Here is a 19,820-nt window from a genome sequence, read left to right as displayed (position 1 = left end):
GGAGTTGAACGCCAGGTTGTAACGTATTTCTGGCGTTCAACTCTGGTTTGTGACTTGTTTCTGGCGTTTAACTCCAGATAGCAGCATAGAACTGGCGTTCAACGCCCTTTTACGTCGTCTAAACTCGGCCAAAGTATGGACTATTATACATTACTAGAAATCCCTGAATGTCTACTTTCCAACGCAATTGGAAGCGCGCCATTTTTAGTTTTGTAGCTCAACAAAATCCACTTTGAGTGCAAGGAGGTCAGAATCCAACAGCATCAGCAGTCCTTCTTCAACCTCTGAATCTGATTTTTGCTCAAGTCCCTCAATTTCAGCCAGAAAATACCTGAAATCATAGAAAAACACACAAACTCATAGTAAAGTCCAGAAATGTGAATTTAACATAAAAACTAGTGAAAACATCCCTAAAAGTAACTAGATCCTACTAAAAACATACTAAAAACAATGCCAAAAAGCGTATAAATTATCCGCTCATCACAACACCAAACTTAAATTGTTGCTTGTCCCCAAGCAACTGAAAATCAAATAGGATAAAAAGAAGAGAATATACTATAAATTCCAAACTATCAATGAAACATAGCTTCAATCATATGAGCGGGACTTATAGCATTTTGCCTCTTGAATAGTTTTGGCATCTCACTTTATCCATTGAAGTTTAGAATGATTGGCTTCTATAGGAACTCAGAGTTTAGATAGTGTTATTGATTCTTCTAGTTCAGTATGATGATTCTTGAACACAGCTATTTTATGAGTCTTGGCCGTGGCCCTAAGCACTTTGTTTTCCAGTATTACCACCGGATACATAAATGCCACAGACACATAATTGGGTGAACCTTTTCAGATTATGACTCAGCTTTGCTAAAGTCCCCAATTAGAGGTGTCCGGGGTTCTTAAGCACACTCTTTTTTTGCTTTGGACCTTGACTTTAACCGCTCAGTCTCAAGTTTTCACTTGACACCTTCACGCCACAAGCACATGGTTAGGGACAGCTTGGTTTAGCCGCTTAGACCAGGATTTTATTCCTTTAGGCCCTCCTATCCACTGATGCTCAAAGCCTTGGGATCCTTTTTATTTGCCCTTGCCTTTTGGTTTTAAGAGCTTTTGGCTTTTTCTGCTTGCTTTTTCTTTTTCTTTCTATATATATATATATATATTTTTTTTTTTCGCCTTTTTTTTTCTGCAAGCTTTGTTCTTTGCTGCTTTTTCTTGCTTCAAGAATCATTTTTATGATTTTTCAGATTATCAAATAACATGTTTCCTAGTTATCATTCTTTCAAGAGCCAACATATTTAACATTCTTAAACAACAACTTCAAAAGACATATGCACTGTTCAAGCATACATTCAGAAAACAAGAAGCATTGTCACCACATCAATATAATTAAGCTAAGTTCAAGGATAAATTCGAAACTCATGTACTTCTTATTCTTTTGAATTAAAACAGTTTTCATTTAAGAGAGGTGATGGATTCATAGGACATTCATAACTTTAAGACAAAGTTACTAACTACTAATGATCATGTAATGAAGACACAAACATAGATAGGCACTTAACATAGAAAACGAAAAACAGAGAATGTAAGAACAAGGAATGAGTCCACCTTAGTGATGGTGGCGTTTCCTTCTTGAGGAACCAATGATGTCCTTGAGCTCTTCTATGTCTCTTCCTTGTCTTTGTTGCTCCTCCCTCATTGCTTTTTGATCTTCTCTTATTTCATGAAGGATGATGGAGTGCTCTTGATGTTCCACCCTTAGTTGTCCCATGTTGGAGCTTAGTTCTCCTAGGGAGGTGTTGATTTGCTCCCAATAGTTTTGTGGAGGAAAATGCATTTGAGGCATCTCCAGGATCTCATGGTGATGAGCTTCATGTGCCTCTTGAGCTCCATGAATGGGCTCTCTTGCTTGCTCCATCTTTTTCTTAGTGATGGGCTTGTCCTCTTTAATGAGGATATCTCCCTCTATGTCAATCCCAGCCGAATTGCATAGGTGGCAAATGAGGTGAGGAAAGGCTAACCTTGCCATAGTGGAGGACTTGTCAGCCACTTTGTAGAGTTCTTGAGGTATAATCTCATGAACTTCCACCTCTTCTCCAATCATGATGCTATGGATCATGATGGCCCGATCTATAGTAACTTCAGTCCGGTTGCTAGTGGAAATGATTGAGCATTAAATGAACTCCAACCATCCTCTAGCTATACAGGCTTAAGGTCCAGTCTTCTTAGTTGAACCGGTTTGCCTTTTGAGTCAATCTTCCATTAAGCTCCTTCTACACATATGTCCATGTGGACTTGGTCCAACCTTTGATCAAAGTTGACTCTCCTTGTGTAGGGGCGTGCGTTCTCTTCCATGTTTGGCAAGTTAAACGCCAACCTCACATTTTCCGGACTAAAATCTAAGTATTTCCCCCGAACCATGGTGAGATAATTCTTTGAGTTCGGGTTCTTACTTTGATCATGGTTCCTAGTGATCCATGCATTAGCATAGAACTCTTGAACCATTAGGATGCCGACTTGTTGGATGGGGTTTATTAGAACTTCCCAACCTCTTCTTTGAATTTCATGTCGGATCTCCGGATACTCATTTCTTTTGAGTTTGAAAGGGACCTCGGGGATCACCTTCTTCTTGGCCACAACATAATAGAAGTGGTCTTGATGGGCTTTGGAGATGAACCTTTCCATCTCCCATGACTCGAAGGTGGAAGCTTTTGTCTTCTCTTTCCCTTTTCTAGAGGATTCTCCGGTCTTAGGTGCCATCAATGGTAATGGAAAAACAAAAAGCTTATGCTTTTACCACACCAAACTTGGAATTTTGCTCGCCCTCGAGCAAGAGAAGAAAGAAAAGATGAAGAAGAAGAAGAAGAAAAGATGGAAAAGAGGGGGGAGGTGTGTTTCGGCCAAGAAGAGAAGAGAGGGTTGTGTTGTGTGAAAATGAGGAAGAATGGAAGGCTTTATATAGGGAAGGGAGGGGGGTGAGGTTTCGGCCATATAGGGTGGGTTTGGGTGGGAAATTGATTTTGAATTTTGAAGGTAGGTGGAGTTTATGAGGTAAGTTTATGGGGAAGAGTGGATGGATGTGAGTGGTGAAGAGGTGATGGGGAAGAGAGATTGAGGTGATTGGTGAAGGGTTTTGGGGAAGATTGTTTATGAGATTGTGTGAAAGAGGGGTGAGAAGAAGTGAGTGGAGGTAGGTGGGGATCCTGTGGGGTCTACAGATCCTGAGGTGATCCTGTGGGGTCCACAGATCCTGAGGTGTTCAAGGATTTACAACCTAGCACCAAATTAGGCATGTAAAATGCCCTTGCACACAACTCTGGGTGTTCAGCGCCAGGTTGGTGCTTGTTCTGGGCGTTGAACGCCTATTTGTAGCCTATTTCTGGCGTTGAACGCCAGAACCATGCTTGTTCTGGGCGTTCAGCGCCAGCTCTCCTCCAGGGTGCACTTCTGGCGTTCAAACGCCCAGATGCTGCCCTTTTCTGGCGTTCAGCGCCAGAACCATGCTCTGTTCTGGCGTTGAACGCCCAAAACATGCTTTTTACTGGCGTTTAAACGCCAGTAAGGTCTTCCTCCAGGGTGTGATTTTTCTTCTGCTGTTTTTGATTCCGTTTTAAATTTTTATATTTATTTTGTGACTCCACATGATCATGAACCTATAAAAACATATAACTAAGAAAAATATAGTTAGATAAATAAATAAAAATTGGGTTGCCTCCTAACAAGCACTTCTTTAATGTCAATAGCTTGACAGTGGGCTCTCATGGAGCCTCACAGATGTTCAGAGCATTGTTGAGACTCACCAACACCAAACTTAGAGTTTGGATATGGGAGTTCAACACCAAACTTAGAGTTTGGGTGTGGCCTCCCAACACCAAACTTAGAGTTTGACCGTGGGGGCTTTGTTTGACTCTGCTTTGAGAGAAGCTTTTTATGCTTCCTCTCCATGGATGCAGAGAGAGATCCTTGAGTTGTAAACACAAGGTTATCCTCATTTAATTGAAGGATCAATTCTCCTCTGTCCACATCAATCACAGCTCTTGCTGTGGCTAGGAAAGGTCTTCCTAGGATGATGGATTCATCCTCTTCCTTTCCAGTATCCAGGACTATGAAATCAGCAGGGATGTAAAGGCCTTCAACCTTTACTAACACGTCCTCTACTTGTCCATAGGCCTGTTTTCTTAAGTTGTCTGCCATCTCTAATGAGATTTTAGCAGCTTGTACCCCATAGATTCCCAGTTTCTCTATTACAGAGAGGGGCATGAGGTTTATCCCTGAACCAAGGTCACACAGAGCCTTAAAGATCATGGTGCCTATAGTACAAGGTATTATGAACTTTCTAGGATCCTGTCTCTTTTGAGGCAATGTCAGTTGATCCAGATCACTTAGTTCATTGGTGAACAAGGGAGGTTCATCTTCCCAAGTTTCACTGCCAATTAATTGGGCATTCAGCTTCATGATTGCACCAAGGAACTTGGCAGCTTGCTCTTCAGTAACATCCTCATTCTCTTCAGAAGAGGAGTACTCATCAGAACTCATGAATGGCATAAGGAGGTTCAATGGAATCTCTATGGTCTCTAGATGAGCCTCAGAGTCCTTTGGTTCCTCAGAGGGAAGCTCCTTATTGATCACTGGACGTCCCAGGAGGTCTTCCTCCTTGGGATTTACATCCTCTCATTCCCTTACAGGTTCGGCCATGGTGCTTATGTCAATAGCCTTGCACTCTCCTTTTGGATTCTCTTCTGTATTGCTTGGGAGGGTACTAGGAGGGATTTCAGTGATCCTTTTACTCAGCTGGCCCACTTGTGCTTCCAAATTTCTAATGGAAGACCTTGTTTCATTCATGAAACTTACAGTGGCCTTGGATAGATCAGAGACTAAGTTTGCTAAGCTAGATGGATTCTGCTCAGAATTCTCTGTCTGTTGCTGAGTGGATGATGGAAAAGGCTTGCTGTTGCTAAACCTGTTTCGTCCACCATTATTAAAGCCTTGTTGAGGCTTTTGATCCTTCCATGAGAAATTTGGATGATTTCTCCATGATGGATTATAGGTGTTTCCATAAGGTTCACCCATGTAATTTACCTCTGCTATTGCAGGGTTCTCAGGATCATAAGCTTCTTCTTCATAAGAAGCCTCTTGAGTATTGTTGGATGCAGCTTGCATTCCAGTTAGACTCTGAGAAATCATATTGACTTGCTGAGTCAATATTTTGTTCTGAGCCAATATGGCATTCAGAGTATCAATTTCAAGAACTCCCTTCTTCATAGGCATCCCATTACTTACAGGATTCCTCTCAGAAGTGTACATGAACTGGTTATTAGCAACCATGTCAATGAGTTCTTGAGCTTCTGCAGGCGTTTTCTTTAGGTGAATGGATCCACCTGCGAAAGTATCCAATGACAACTTTGATAATTCAGATAAACCATCATAGAATATATCCAGGATGGTCCATTCTGAAAGCATGTCAGAAGGACACTTTTTGGTCAGCTGCTTGTATCTTTCCCAAGCTTCATAGAGGGATTCACCATCTTTTTGTTTGAAGGTTTGAACATTCACTCTAAGCTTGCTCAGCTTTTGAGGAGGAAAGAACTTGGCTAAGAAAGCTGTGACCAGCTTATCCCAAGAGTTCAGGCTGTCTTTAGGTTGAGAGTCCAAGCATATTCTAGCTCTGTCTCTTACAGCAAAAGGGAAAAGCATGAGCCTGTAGACTTCAGGATTTACTCCATTAGTCTTAACAGTATCACATATCTGCAAGAATTCAGTTAAGAACTGAAAAGGGTCTTCAGATAGAAGTCCATGAAACTTGCAGTTCTGCTGCATCAGAGAAACTAGCTGAGGTTTCAGCTCAAAGTTGTTTGCTCCAATGGCAGGAATGGAGATGCTTCTTCCATGTAAATTTGGAATTAGGTGCAGTAAAGTCACCAAGCATCCTCCTTGCATTATTGTTGTTGGGTGTGGCTGCCATCTCCTTTACTTGTTCAAAATTTTCAATAAGGTTGTCTCTGGATTGTTGTAATTTAGCTTCTCTTAGTTTCCTCTTCAGAGTCTTTTCAGGTTCTGGATCAGCTTCAACAAGAATGCCTTTTTCTTTGTCCCTGCTCATAAGAAAGAGAAGAGAAAAAGAAAAGAAGAGGAATCCTCTATGTCACGGTAAAGAGGTTCCTTATTGTTAGTAGAAGAAGAGAAGAAGAAAAAATTCGAACACAGATAGAAGAGGGAGTTCGAATTTGGTGAGTGATGTGAGGAAGAGATGTTAGTAGATGAATACACAAATAGAATAAGATGAGAGAGGGAGAAGATTTTCGAAAATAATTTTTGAAAAAGAGTTAGTGATTTTCGAAAATAGTTTTTGAAAAAGGTTAGTAATTTTCGAAAATTCATTTTGAAAAGGGTTAATAGTTTTTTAAAAATTTAAATAAAAAATAAAATAATTAGTTTAATTAAAAAGAAATTTTGAAAAAGAGGAAGATATTTTCGAAAATTAGAGAGAGAGAGAGTTAGTTAGGTGGTTTTAAAAAAGATAGGAAACAACCAAAAAGTTAGTTAGGTAGTTGAAACAAATTTTGAAAATCAATTTTGAAAGGATAAGAAGATAGGAAGTTAGAAAAGATATTTTAAAATCAAATTTTTGAAAAAGATAAGATAAGAAGATATTTTTGAAAAGATATGATTGAAATTAGTTTTGAAAAAGATTTGATTTTTAAAATCACAATTAATGACTTGATTCACAAGAAATCACAAGATATGATTCTAGAACTCAAAGTTTGAATCTTTCTTAACAAGCAAGTAACAAACTTGAAATTGTTGAATCAAAACATTAATTGATGATGTTATTTTCGAAAATTATGAGATAAAATTAAGAAAAATATTTTTGAAAAATATTTTTATAATTTCGAAAATAACTAAAAAAAATGAAAAAGATTTGATTTTTGAAAAAGATTTTGAAAAAGATAAGATTTTTAAATTGAAAATTTTGATTTGACTCATAAAAACAACTAGATTTTAAAAATTTTTGAAAAAGTCAAATCTAATTTTCGAAATTTTAAGAGAGAAAAAGGGGAAGATATTTTTTTGATTTTTGAATTTTTAATGATGAGAGAGAAAACCATGAAAATGATGCAATGCATGAGATTTTTAGATCAAAACAATGAATGCATGCAAGAATGCTATGAATGTCAAGATGAACACCAAGAACACTTTGAATGTCAAGATGAACACCAAGAACATATTTTTGAAAATTTTTTATATGCAAAGAAAACATGCAAGACACCAAACTTAGAAATCTTTAATGCTTAGGCACTAAGAATTCAAGAATGCATATGAGAAACACCATACAACACAAAACAAAAAATCATCAAGATCAAACAAGAAGACTTACCAAGAACAACTTGAAGATCATGAAGAAGATGAATATGCAATTGACACCAAACTTATAATCTGACTCTAGACTCAAACAAGAAACACAAAAATATTTTTGATTTTTATGATTTTATGAATTTTTTGTATTTTCTTTTAATTGTTTCGAAAATCATTTTGAAAAAGAAATAAGGATTCCAAAATTTTTAATATGAATTCCAGGAATCTTATGCTCTTTAGTCTGAAGCTCCAATCAAAGGGTCAGGCATGGCTTAATAGCCAGCCAAGCTTTAGTATGTAACTCAGACATAACACGCCTGACATACCCTATCCAGAAGAATTGGGCATGGCTCCATTGAGGTGATTAGTTGAAGACCAATCCTAAAGCAGTTTGGGTATGGCTTTATAGCCAGATAGGCTTCAACATGCTTCATGAAACACTAGAATTCAGTCTTAAAAATTCTGAAGAAAAGTATATTTTTGAAAACATTTATTTATTTAAATTTTTTTTTGAAAACATTTTTTTGGAAAAAACAAAAAAGAAGAAAATATTTTTTAAAAATTTTTGAAAACTTTTTGAAAACAAAATAAGAAGAAAATTACATAATCTGAGCAACAAGATGAATCGTCAGTTGTCCAAACTCGAACAATCCCCGGCAACGGTGCCAAAAACTTGGTATGCGAAATTGTTACTCAGGTTGTGAATTATTATTCGAAATTGATTCCCTGGCAATGGCACCAAAAATGGATGCACAGAACCATGGTCTAAACATATCTTCACAACTTCGCATAACTAACCAGCAAGTGCACTGGGTCGTCCAGGTAATAAACCTTACGTGAGTAAGGGTCGATCCCACGGAGATTGTTGGTATGAAGCAAGCTATGGTCACCTTGTAAATCTCAGTCAGGCAGATATAAAATAGTAATGGGGTTTTCGAAAATAAGTAATAAAAGAAGGATAGAAATACTTATGTAAATCATTGGTGAGAATTTCAGATAAGCGTTTGGAGATGCAATCATTCCTCTGAACCTCTGCTTTACTGCTGTCTTCATCCAATCTGTCTTACTCCTTTCTATGACTGGCTTTATGCAAGGGCATCACCGTTGTCAGTGGCTACATCCCCTCCTCTTGTGAAAATGGTCCAAGATGCCCTGTCACGGCACGGCTAATCATCTGAGGTTCCCGATCATGCTGGAATAGGATTCACCCTCCTTTTGCGTCTGTCACTACGCCCAGCACTCGCGAGTTTGAAGCTCGTCACAGTCATTCAATCATTGAATCCTACTCGGAATACCACAGACAAGGTTTAGACTTTCCGGATTCTCTTGAATGCCGCCATCTTTCTAGCTTACACCACGAAGATTCCGATTAAGAGATCTAAGAGATACTCATTCAATCTAAGGTAGAACGGAAGTGGTTGTCAGGCACGCGTTCATAAGGAATGATGATGATTGCCACGTTCATCATATTCAGGTTGAAGTGCGAATGAATATCTTAGAAGCAAAAAAAGATGAATTGAATAGAAAACAGTAGTACTTTGCATTAATCTTTGAGGAACAGCAGAGCTCCACACCTTAATCTTTGGAGTGTAGAAACTCTACCGTTAAAAATACATAAGTGAAAGGTCCAGGCATGGCCGAATGGCCAGCCCCCTAAAACGTGATCACAGGATCAGAATACAATCCAGGATGTCTTTTACAATAATAAAAAGTTCTATTTATAATAAACTAGCTACTAGGGTTTACAGAAGTAAGTAATTGATGCATAAATCCACTTCCGGGGCCCACTTGGTGTGTGCTTGGGCTGCGCTTGAATGTTACACGTGCAGAGGCTCTTTCTGGAGTTGAACGCCAGGTTGTAACGTATTTCTGGCGTTCAACTCTGGTTTGTGACTTGTTTCTGGCGTTTAACTCCAGACAGCAGCATAGAACTGGTGTTCAACGCCCTTTTACGTCGTTAAACCTCGGCCAAAGTATAGACTATTATATATTGCTGAAAAGCCCTAGATGTCTACTTTCCAACGCAATTGGAAGCGCGCCATTTTGAGTTCTGTAGCTCTAGAAAATCCACTTTGAGTGCAGGGAGGTCAGAATCCAACAGCATCAGTAGTCCTTCTTCAACCTCTGAATCTGATTTTTGCTCAAGTCCCTCAATTTCAGCCAGAAAATACCTGAAATCACAGAAAAACACACAAACCCATAGTAAAGTCCAGAAATGTGAATTTAACATAAAAACTAGTGAAAACATCCCTAAAAATAACTAGATCCAACTAAAAACATACTAAAAACAATGCCAAAAAGCGTATAAATTATCCGCTCATCACTGAGCAACAAAATGAACCACCAGTTGTCCAAACTCGAACAATCCCCGGCAACGGCACCAAAAACTTGGCGCCAATTGGGCTTCTGTAGCTCCAGAAAATCCACTTCGAGTGTAGGGAGGTCAGAATCCAACAGCATCGCAGTCCTTTTTCAGCCTCTGAATCAGATTTTTGCTAAGGTCCCTCAATTTTAGCCAGAAAATACCTGAAATCACAGAAAAATACACAAACTCATAGTAAAGTCCAGAAATGTGAATTTTGAATAAAAACTAATAAAAATATACTAAAAAGTAATTAAAACATACTGAAAACTACCTAAAAACAATGCCAAAAAGCATATAAATTATCTGCTCATCACCACTCTGATATTTCTGCCCCCTAATTAATTAACTAATCCAATTATTTAGTCAAGTCATATATCATTATCGGATTACAAAACCTAGGCTTACTTCTGAACTCCCTCAACTTAATCCAAATAGGGTTTATGCTCATCCTAAGACTAAGTAATAACTTAGGGCCTTATACCATCTCTATGCTTAACTCAAGGTCTTATTAAATCCTCAATCTCAATACTTGTATTACCTAGGACCTCAACAACACTAGAGTATCTATTTTGGTTATTCATCTTTACTTTAAGTGTAATACTACAATTCGACATACTAAACAACCAATGAATTTCCACTTATCATAATTGAAATCAAATGCCACTCTATGTCAAACCCAATCAAAATTCAAGCCTAAATTTATACCCACATATTTTTCTCCTTTCTTACGTACCTCTACACTTAATAATTCACTAGGTACTGATGAACGGATTTTTGACGGTCTAGAATTTCACAAATGAAACCACGTTGCAAGTATTTCTAAACCAACAAAGAATCCACTAACAAAAGTTTGGTTGTCACTAAAACAAACTCAATAAAATTAACCCGAAGTATTTAAACCTCGGGTCATCTCTCAAGGAATTGCAGGGAAGTATGTTACTATTGGTTATCGAAAAGTATCTTTTTGGGTTTTTAAAAGGTTGAACAAGGAATGTAAATGATAAGAAAATAAACTAATAATTAAGAAAACTGTTGGCAAGGTATGAGAATTAGAAGTCCTATCCTAGCTATCCTTATCAATTGTGACATCAATTGTCCATTGCTCCCACTTAGTTAACCTCTAACTATGAAGGAAAGTCAAGTGGATGAATCAATTTGATTCCTCAAGTCCTAGTCAACTCCTAAAGAAAGACTAGCTTTAGAGGGATCCAAATCAACTAGCAACTTTCAATTATCAATCAAAAAAGGAGTTTGATAACTCAAGAGTCTCCACTTACTCAACCAAAGCCAAGAAGAGAGAAATCTAACCTAAAACCCAATCAAGCATTCTATCAAACACTTGGAAGGCATAACATAAAAACATAGAAAACTAACAAGGAATATAAAATCCAAACAACTAATTGCAAGCATCAATAACATAAATTGAAGACAGCAATCATAAATATGAAATACCTCAAATTACATTAAATAGAAAATCAAATCTAACATGAGAATTCATAAACTAAAATAGCTACATAAAATTAATCAACAACGAAACTAAATAAACTAGAATCCTAGAGCAAATAAGAGTAGAAGAGAAACCAAATTAAACTAAGATAGAAATCTAAAATTGAAAATAGCTGAACCTAAGAATCCTAAAACCTAGAGAGAGGAGAGAGCTTCTCTCCCTAGAAAAGTACATCTAAAACCTAAAATTATCTCAATGAAAGTTGTATGAATGAATGAATGTGATTCCCCCACTCTGCAGCCTCTAATCTGTGTTTTTCGGGCCTGAAACTGGGCCAAAAATAGCCTAGAAATTGCCCCCAATGATTTCTGATATGTCTAGCATGTGGCTCTGTCACGCGTATTCGTTGCCCACGCGTACGCGTCGATTGAACTTTCGCAAGGTCATGCGTACGCGTGATCCACGCCTTCGCGTCTCCTAACAGCATGACAACTATGACAAATTATATATCATTTCGAAGCCCCGGATGTTAGCTTTCCAACGCAAATGAAACCGCCTCATTCGGACCATTGTAGCTCAAATTATGGTCGATTTAGTACGAAGAGGTCAAGGTTGACAGCATAACAATTCCTTCAATTTCTTGTATTCCTTCCACTTTTGCATGCTTCCTTTCAACCTTCTAAGTCATTCCTTCCCTATAAACCCTGGAAACACTTAACACACATATCACGGCATCGAATGGTAATAAGAGAGAATTAAAATTAGTAATTTAAGGCCATAGAAGCATGTTTTCAATCATAGCACAGAATTAGGAAGGAAAATGTAAAACATGCGAATTATATGAATAAGTGTGAGTTTAGTCGATAAAATCCACTCAATTAAGTACAAACTGTACCACGAAATAGTGGTGCATCAAATCTCCCCACACTTAAATAGTAGCATGTCCTCATGCTAAGCTCACGAGATGCTACAAAGCAGTGAAGAGGAATGGTAGAAATTATGAAATGCAACCTATCTATATAAATGCAACTACATGCAAAAATACTTTTACCTACTTGGTTAAAAGTAAACGAATTCTCCAAGACAAACATAAACTGGATTCCACTAATTCAAATCACAAAATAAATTACAAATAAACTTGCAGAAGAAAATAGCTCATGAAAGCCGGGAACAAAGAATCAAGCATCGAACCCTCACCGGGAGTGTATACACTCTAATTACTCAAGAGTTTAAGGTTCGATTCTCTCAATTCTCTACTAACATTGCTTTCTAAGACTTGCTCTTCTTCTACCAATCAACAAAAATTTAATACACAAATACACATATCAGGAGGTCTTTTAAAGATTGTAATGGGGTCAGGGTCAAGGTAGGATTGTATTTGGCCAAGTGGACTAAAATCTAAATCCTTATTTAACTTAAATCTCCCACATAACTTAAGATAATCCATGTAATCACAATACAAAATCTAACTACCCATTTACTATGTTTACCACATATTCATGCATCCGATTTTGAGTACAATACATATGCATTACTATCACAATTTACTTTGGGGCATTTTGTCCCCTTTTATTATTTACTCTTTTTCTTTTTTTTTTTTTCTCCTTTTTTTTTTTCTTTGTGATTTTATTTTTATTTTTTTATTTTTTTATTTTTTTATTTTTTATTTTTTTCTCAATGCTTATGGTTAAATTATTGAATGCATGATCATGTCCTAAACATTTCTTTTACATTTTCATAAAGATATACAACACCCAATTCTTAAAACCAAATGTTTCCAAACCCAATGATAAACCACTATTTTATGGTTTATATTGTGTTTAATTATGTGGTTTTATCATGATCTTTACCCACTTATTCATTAAATAAGCATGAATTTATAATTCCTTCCTAAAGTTATTGCATGATTGAAAACTTGCTTCCTAGAGACTTTTAAATATGTATTTTATTTCTCCTTTATTCCATTCGATGCCGTGATCTGTGTGTTAAGTGTTTCAGGCTTTATAGGGAATAAATGAGTTAGAGATTGGAAAGGAAGCTTGCAAAAAATGAAAGGAACACAAGAAATTGAGGAGATGACCAGCGAGAAGCGACGCGGCCGCATGAATGATGTGACCGCGCGGAAGAGAGAAAATCGCAATGACGTGGCCGCATGGATGACGCGGCCGCGCGAATTGGAAACTGCACAAGTGATGCGGAGGCGTGGATGACGCGCCCGCGTGGCAAAGCGAAACGCCGAATGACGCGTCCGCCTGAATGACGCGTCTGCGTGACATGCACGATCTGCATAATCTGCAGAATCGCTGGGGGCAATTTTGGGCCTTATTTTGACCCAGTTTTCGGCCCAGAAAAGCATACTAGAGCCAGAGAACATGAAGAAACCAAAAACAACTTTCATTCCGCATAGTTTTAGTTTTTAGATCTAGTTTTCCTCTCCTCTAGGTTTTCTCTTTACACATCTATAGTTTTTAGGATTTGTTATTTTCATTGCTTTTGCGTTGGGATATTGAGAAGAGTTATTGCCTCATCAAGACTTCGACATTCTAGTTCGTTCTCTTTACTTGTCTCTTACTCTTCCATGTTCCTTAATTTACTTAATTTTACTATTGGATTATTTTAGCATTTATTAATACAAGAATTACTTTTATTTTTAATTAATCTTTTGATCATTATTTATCATGTCTTTCTTTAATTCCCTTTCTTATGTTATGAATTTTACATTTACAATGAGCGAGTAGTTCCCTAACTTGATGGGGAGATCATTGAAAGGAACCCTTGAGTTGAGATGCTCAAGAGAAAGATTGTAATTAGATTTATTGTTGGATTGCTCTCTAGTCACTAACACCAATCCTCCCAAGAGCGGATTGGAACTTGAGGATAGAAACAGCATTCCAACTTGTTTAACTTTTCCTTACTTAGTAAGGAGCAACTAAACATAATAACCCTCAATTGTCAATTAATATTGAGAGTATTCCAACAAGAATAAGGCTTCCAGTTAATCAACTCCCAGTCAAGGTTTTTATTTAAACTTATATAAATTCTCTAATTTAATTTTCTGCCATTCAACTCAAATCTTTTTGAAAACATCTGATTAATAAAATAGCACACTTTTTCTGCAACTCGTTGGGAGACGACCTGGGATTCATACTCCCAGTATTTCAATTTTAATTTCTGTGACACTCTTCGAAATTGATAAGCGGATTTCTGGTTGGTTGAGAACGATACTTGCAACGCATATTTTATAATCATTCCTTACTCGCCAATTTCTGCCACATCACCCAACTTCCCCACACTTAAATTATGAACACTCTCACTAGTCTAAGCTAACCAAGGATTCAAATTAAGGATATTATTATTTTACGCTTAGAGTTAATGATGTGCTAGAGTAAAGAACAAATAGGATAAGTAGGCTCAACATTGGTTTACAAAGGATAATGAAAAGGTTAAGGCCATATGGGTATGTAAGCTCAGTGAAACAAGGCCTCAATCATATAAGTGCATGCATACATCAAATAATGGAAATATAGAATTAAGCAAGACAAAGATCACAATTTTAGAGAGAAAAATACACACCAAAAATAAAATATTTGATGGTAAAATGCAACCAATCAAATAGGCTCAAAAATCTCACTGGTTTTGTATGTTTGAGCTCTAAACCATGTTCCAAAATAAAATTCTTCAAGCAAGTTTAACAAAAATTTAAATTCAAATTAGTGAAATGCTATGAAAAGTTTCTTGAAAAAGAATTCGTCACTTCAACCAAGTATTGGTAAAATATGCACAAAATCAAGCAAACATGCAATCAAACATGCAAATGCAACAATGAACTAACAAAGAAAATAAAACATTGGTGTTGAGAAGGGGATAGCTAACCCACGGAAGTCAGTATTGACCTCCCCACACTTAAATATTGCACCGTCCTCGGTGCATACTAAGATGTGCAAGTGGATGGGCTGCTACAACTGATGCTTTTTCCAAAGAATGTACGTAGGTACTTGTTTGTTGCCCCATGTTAAAGTTTTCCATTTCCCTTCTTGATGGCCATCCTGAAAGATGAGAAAAGGGAAGAAAAGTAACCCAAAAACAAAGATAGAAAACAAATAAAATATGATTGGGTTAATGCCAAATAATGAGGGTCTCAATTACATGGTAGCTACAACATGTAAGTGAGAAAATAGTAGAAGCACATGGCATATCAATAGTGTAAAAATTGCAAAAATGGGGAAGAGATAGTAGGTAATGAAAGACAATATAAATTCATGTCAATGCAAAAGGAACACATGTATCATAAAAGATTGGCATTGACAGATAAATAATATCACCCAACAGTGTAAAACAAGTCACTAAGCACCAAAATAATACCAGAAAAGATACAACAGTTGAATAAGAACATTTAACACCAACGGAGAAAATAATAAACGTAGAAAAAAAATAAAAAACATGAACCAAATTTAAATGCAAGGAAGAAAAGTATGCAAATGCAGTAAGGAAAATAGAATGAAAGAGAATAAGGATGAGAAGTTAAAGAAATAAAGAAGAAGAAAGTAAGAAAGGAGGAAGAAAGAAGTAGAAAGGAGAGAAGAAAGAAGTAACAAATGAAAAACAGGGTACGACGCGTGCGCATGCATCATGCGTAAGCGTGAAAATTGAATTAGCCATGCGACGCGTAAGCATCGCCCACGCGTACGCGTGGGTGGCCAAAAATGCAGACTGGCGCGTGAGCGTCAGTCACGCGTACGCGTGACTACTCGCACGATTCCAGTACAGTGGCAGCCTAACTCTCTGTTCAATTACCTTACTACGCCGATTTTTTATTCCACACGTACGCGTCGCTGACGCTTACGCGTGGATTGACAAGAATGTAGGGGATTCGTACACGTGAGGCACGCGTACGCGTGGGGTGGCTTGTGTGCCATGCACCCTACTGCGCATCTCCATCGCAACTCTCTGTCCCTTTCATTAATATTGCGAACCTGCATGTGACGCGTGCGCATCGATCGCAGATTTTTTTTTATGCACAATGCAGGTGATTATGCAGAATTTTATAAATGAACAGTGATAAAAATAAAATAAAACTAATAATAAGAAGTGACAATCATACCATGGTGGGTTGTTTCCCACCTAGCACTTTTAGTTAATGTCCTTAAGTTGGACATTTGGTGAGCCCCGTGTCATGGTGGCTTGCGCTTGAACTCATCTTGAATCTGCCACCAACGCTTGGACTTCCAATAAGCTCTATCGATTCTAGGTAAATTCCCCAAGCTTTGATGGAGTTCTTCATAAGTTTTGAGCTCCCAAAGTTGATCCTCTTGGATGCCCGGATCCCAAATCTTGTTTCTACACCCGTCCTGAAGTGGATCACCATCGCTCTAACCAGGTGGCAAGCAAGCCGAATTCTCAATGCAATACTAAACTCTTCTTTTAGATCCAACCAAATGTTCACTAGTTCCATCCTTGCATCTAGCTCTTGAAGTATCAACCTTGATGAGCCTTGATTTACAACTCCAACTACTAAACATCCTTTTCGTACGCTTAATGCCACAAAGCCTCCTAAGTTGGCCATCCGTTTCAAGAATACCATATTCAAGTGGGACAGTAAAGCGAATAGAGATAAGTCTTACCCACTCAAATGAAGGAGTAGATGGCAACCTAGGTAGAGAAGTCTCTAATGATCTTGACAAAGCATATTCAACTTCCGTCCACCTTTTCCGAAGGACTTCCGCTTCCACATCATTCTCAGACTCAATCAAAGAAGGGTCTTCATATTCACGGAGTTTATTTGCGGATGTAAATTCATCACTAGGAGGACTTGATTCATGATCCTCATCCCCAAGGGAACTTGCTTCTTGATCTATCCCGTCTAAGTCTTCATAGGGAATATGCCATGGGGGTTGTGCACTAGCCTTCTTGACATCAATTTCAATCTTCTTGGAGGAATACTTTACAACTCTTGATTCCCATGGAGATTCAGTATCTCCTAAGTCTTCAACCACTTCTTTCTCTTCAACTATTACGGCTTCCTCCACTTGTTCCAATACAAAGCCACGTTCCTCATTGTCCACCGGAGTTTCTAGTGTCTCTTTCATGCTAGGCTATTCTATTGATTCTCCACATGTAGCCATGGGAGTACTTTGAGTGTTCAAATGTTGAGAAGCTAATCGAATTACTACCTCGGTCAAGGCAGCTGTGAATTCTAGTACTTCTCTTTTCATCTCTCTTTGCCCTTGAAGAAGAACACCAAAAGTGTCATGCATTGAAGATTGAGGTGGATATGAGGGCTCATTACTTGGGAGGAAAGGTTCATGATAAGAGGGTGGTTCATCATAATAAGGATGTGGTGGTTCATCACTCTCCATCTTTTCCGCTCGTTGCACAACACACTTCAGTTCCTTGTTCTCAAGTTGAGATTCTTTAGCCATAAGAGCTTTGTGTGCTCTTCGGCATACCACTCACTCCAATTGATGAATAGTTGCTTGAAATCGATCCATTGTTTCCTTGAGACGATCCTTTAATTCTTGTTTCACTCAGATTGCATGATTAGGAACGTATGGCTCTTGGGTTGATGGATATGGATATGGTGTATATGGAGGTGGTAGTTCTTGTGAGTAGCTGGGTTGGAATTGGGGTGGTTCTATGTATGGTTCATACGACTCATAGGGTGCTTGATATGGTGGATATGTGTTAGGATCATATGAGGGTGTTTGGTAGTAGGGGGCTTGTGAGTAAGGTGGTGTAAAGCTATATTGAGGAGGGGGTCATAGGCATATGGTGGGGCTTGTTGACAAGTACAATAAGGACTACCACATCCATTAGATTGATATGCATTAGGATTGGAGTTATACCTATATGAGACCGGAGGAGGTTGTTGCCGAAAGAGTTGATCAAATCCTTGTGGCCCCTTCCATCCTTGATTGCTCCAACCTTGATGCATGTTCTCATTATAGCTTCCATTCCTTACAACATGATTTGAACCAAACTCGTAGCCAAAGGGATGAGAGTTCATAGTATCACAAGAAAATAAAAACAAAAACTAATAAGGAATAATGAAACTAAACTCCTAAAACTAGAGACAAATAATAGAGAAACAAAAAAGCAAAATTATTCACAATATTCACAATAACCAATAACAATGCACACGTTTGCAATTCCCCGGCAACGGCGCCATTTTGATGAACGAATTTTTGACGGTCTAGAATTTCACAAATGAAACCTCGTTGCAAGTATAGTTTCTAAACCAACAAAGAATCCCTTCATACAAAAGTTTGGTTGTAACTAAAACAAATCCAATAAAATTAAACCAAAGTATTTAAACCTCGGGTCGTCTCTCAAGGAATTGCAGGGAAGTATGTTACTATTAGTTATGGAAAAGTATCTTATTGGGTTTTTAGAAGGTTGAACAAGTAATGTAAATGATAAGAAAATAAACTAATAATTAAGAAAGCTCTTGGCAAGGTATGAGAATTAGAAGTCCTATCCTAGCTATCCTTATCAATTGTGACATCAATTGTCCATTGCTCCCACTTAGTTAACCTCTAACTATGAGGGAAGTCAAGTGGATGAATCAATTTGATTCCTCAAGTCCTAGTCAACTCCTAAGGAAAGACTAGCTTTAGAGGGATCCAAATCAACTAGAAACTTTCAATTATCAATCAACAAAGGAGTTTGATAACTCAAGAGTCTCCAAGTACTCAACCAAAGCCAAGAGGAGATAAATCTAATTTAAAACCCAACCAAGCATTCTATCAAACACTTAGAAGGCATAACATAAAAACATAGAAAACTAACAAGGAATATAAAATCCAAACAACCAATTGAAAGCATCAATAACATAAATTGAAGAGAGCAATCATAAATATAAAATACCTCAAATTGCATTTAATAGAAAATCAAATCTAACATGAGAATTCTTAAACTAAAGTAGTAACATAAAAGTAATCAACAAGGAAAATAAATAAACTAGAATGCTAGAGCAAATAACAGTAGAAGAGAAACCAAATTAAACTTAGATAGAAATCTGAAATTGAAAATAGTTAAACCTAAGAATCCTAAAATGAAGAGAGAGGAGAGAGCCTCTCTCCCTAGAAAACTACATCTAAAACCTAAAATTATCTCAATGAAAGTTGTATGAATGAATGAATGTGATTTTCCCACTCTGCAGCCTCTAATCTGTGTTTTTCAGGCTTAAAACTGGGCCAAAAACAGCCCAGAAATTGCCCCCAGCAATTTCTGATACGTCCAGCATGTGGCTCTGATAGGCCCACGCGTACGCGTCGATTGAACTTTCGGAAGGTCACGCGTACACGTGATCCACGTGTGCGCATCGCCTAACAGCATGGCAACAATGGCAAATTATGTATCATTTCGAAGCCCCGGATGTTAGCTTTCCAACGCAACTGGAACTACCTCATTTGGACCTGTGTAGCTCAAGTTATAGTCGATTTAGTACGAAGAGGTCAGGATTGACAGCATAACAATTCCTTCAATTTCTTGTATTCCTTCCACTTTTGCATGCTTCCTTTCCATCCTCTAAGTCATTCCTACCCTATAAACCCTGGAAACACTTAACACACATATCATGGAATCGAATGCTAATAAGAGAGAATTAAAATTAGTAATTTAAGGCTAAAGAAGCATGTTTTCAATCATAGCACAGAATTA

The 19,820-nt window shown here is 37.6% G+C and overlaps 1 non-coding gene and 1 pseudogene across 1 annotated transcript; one reads left to right on the top strand and one right to left on the bottom strand.

Moving 5' to 3' along the window:
- Positions 1-5,451: 5,451 nt before the first annotated feature.
- LOC148545166 (small nucleolar RNA R71) lies at positions 5,452-5,559 on the top strand. Its single transcript, XR_015901049.1, has one exon. It is a non-coding gene; the product is annotated as a small nucleolar RNA R71 (small nucleolar RNA).
- A 9,615-nt stretch (positions 5,560-15,174) lies between these two features.
- LOC148545165 (uncharacterized) lies at positions 15,175-17,650 on the bottom strand (annotated as a pseudogene).
- Between the last annotated feature and the right edge of the window lie 2,170 nt (positions 17,651-19,820).

Source organism: Arachis ipaensis, chromosome B9 (assembly GCF_059453495.1).
Source record: "Arachis ipaensis isolate K30076 ecotype BB chromosome B9, ASM5945349v1, whole genome shotgun sequence".
NCBI classification, from domain to species: Eukaryota; Viridiplantae; Streptophyta; class Magnoliopsida; order Fabales; family Fabaceae; genus Arachis; species Arachis ipaensis.
This window is presented reverse-complemented; position numbering and strand designations above follow the sequence as displayed.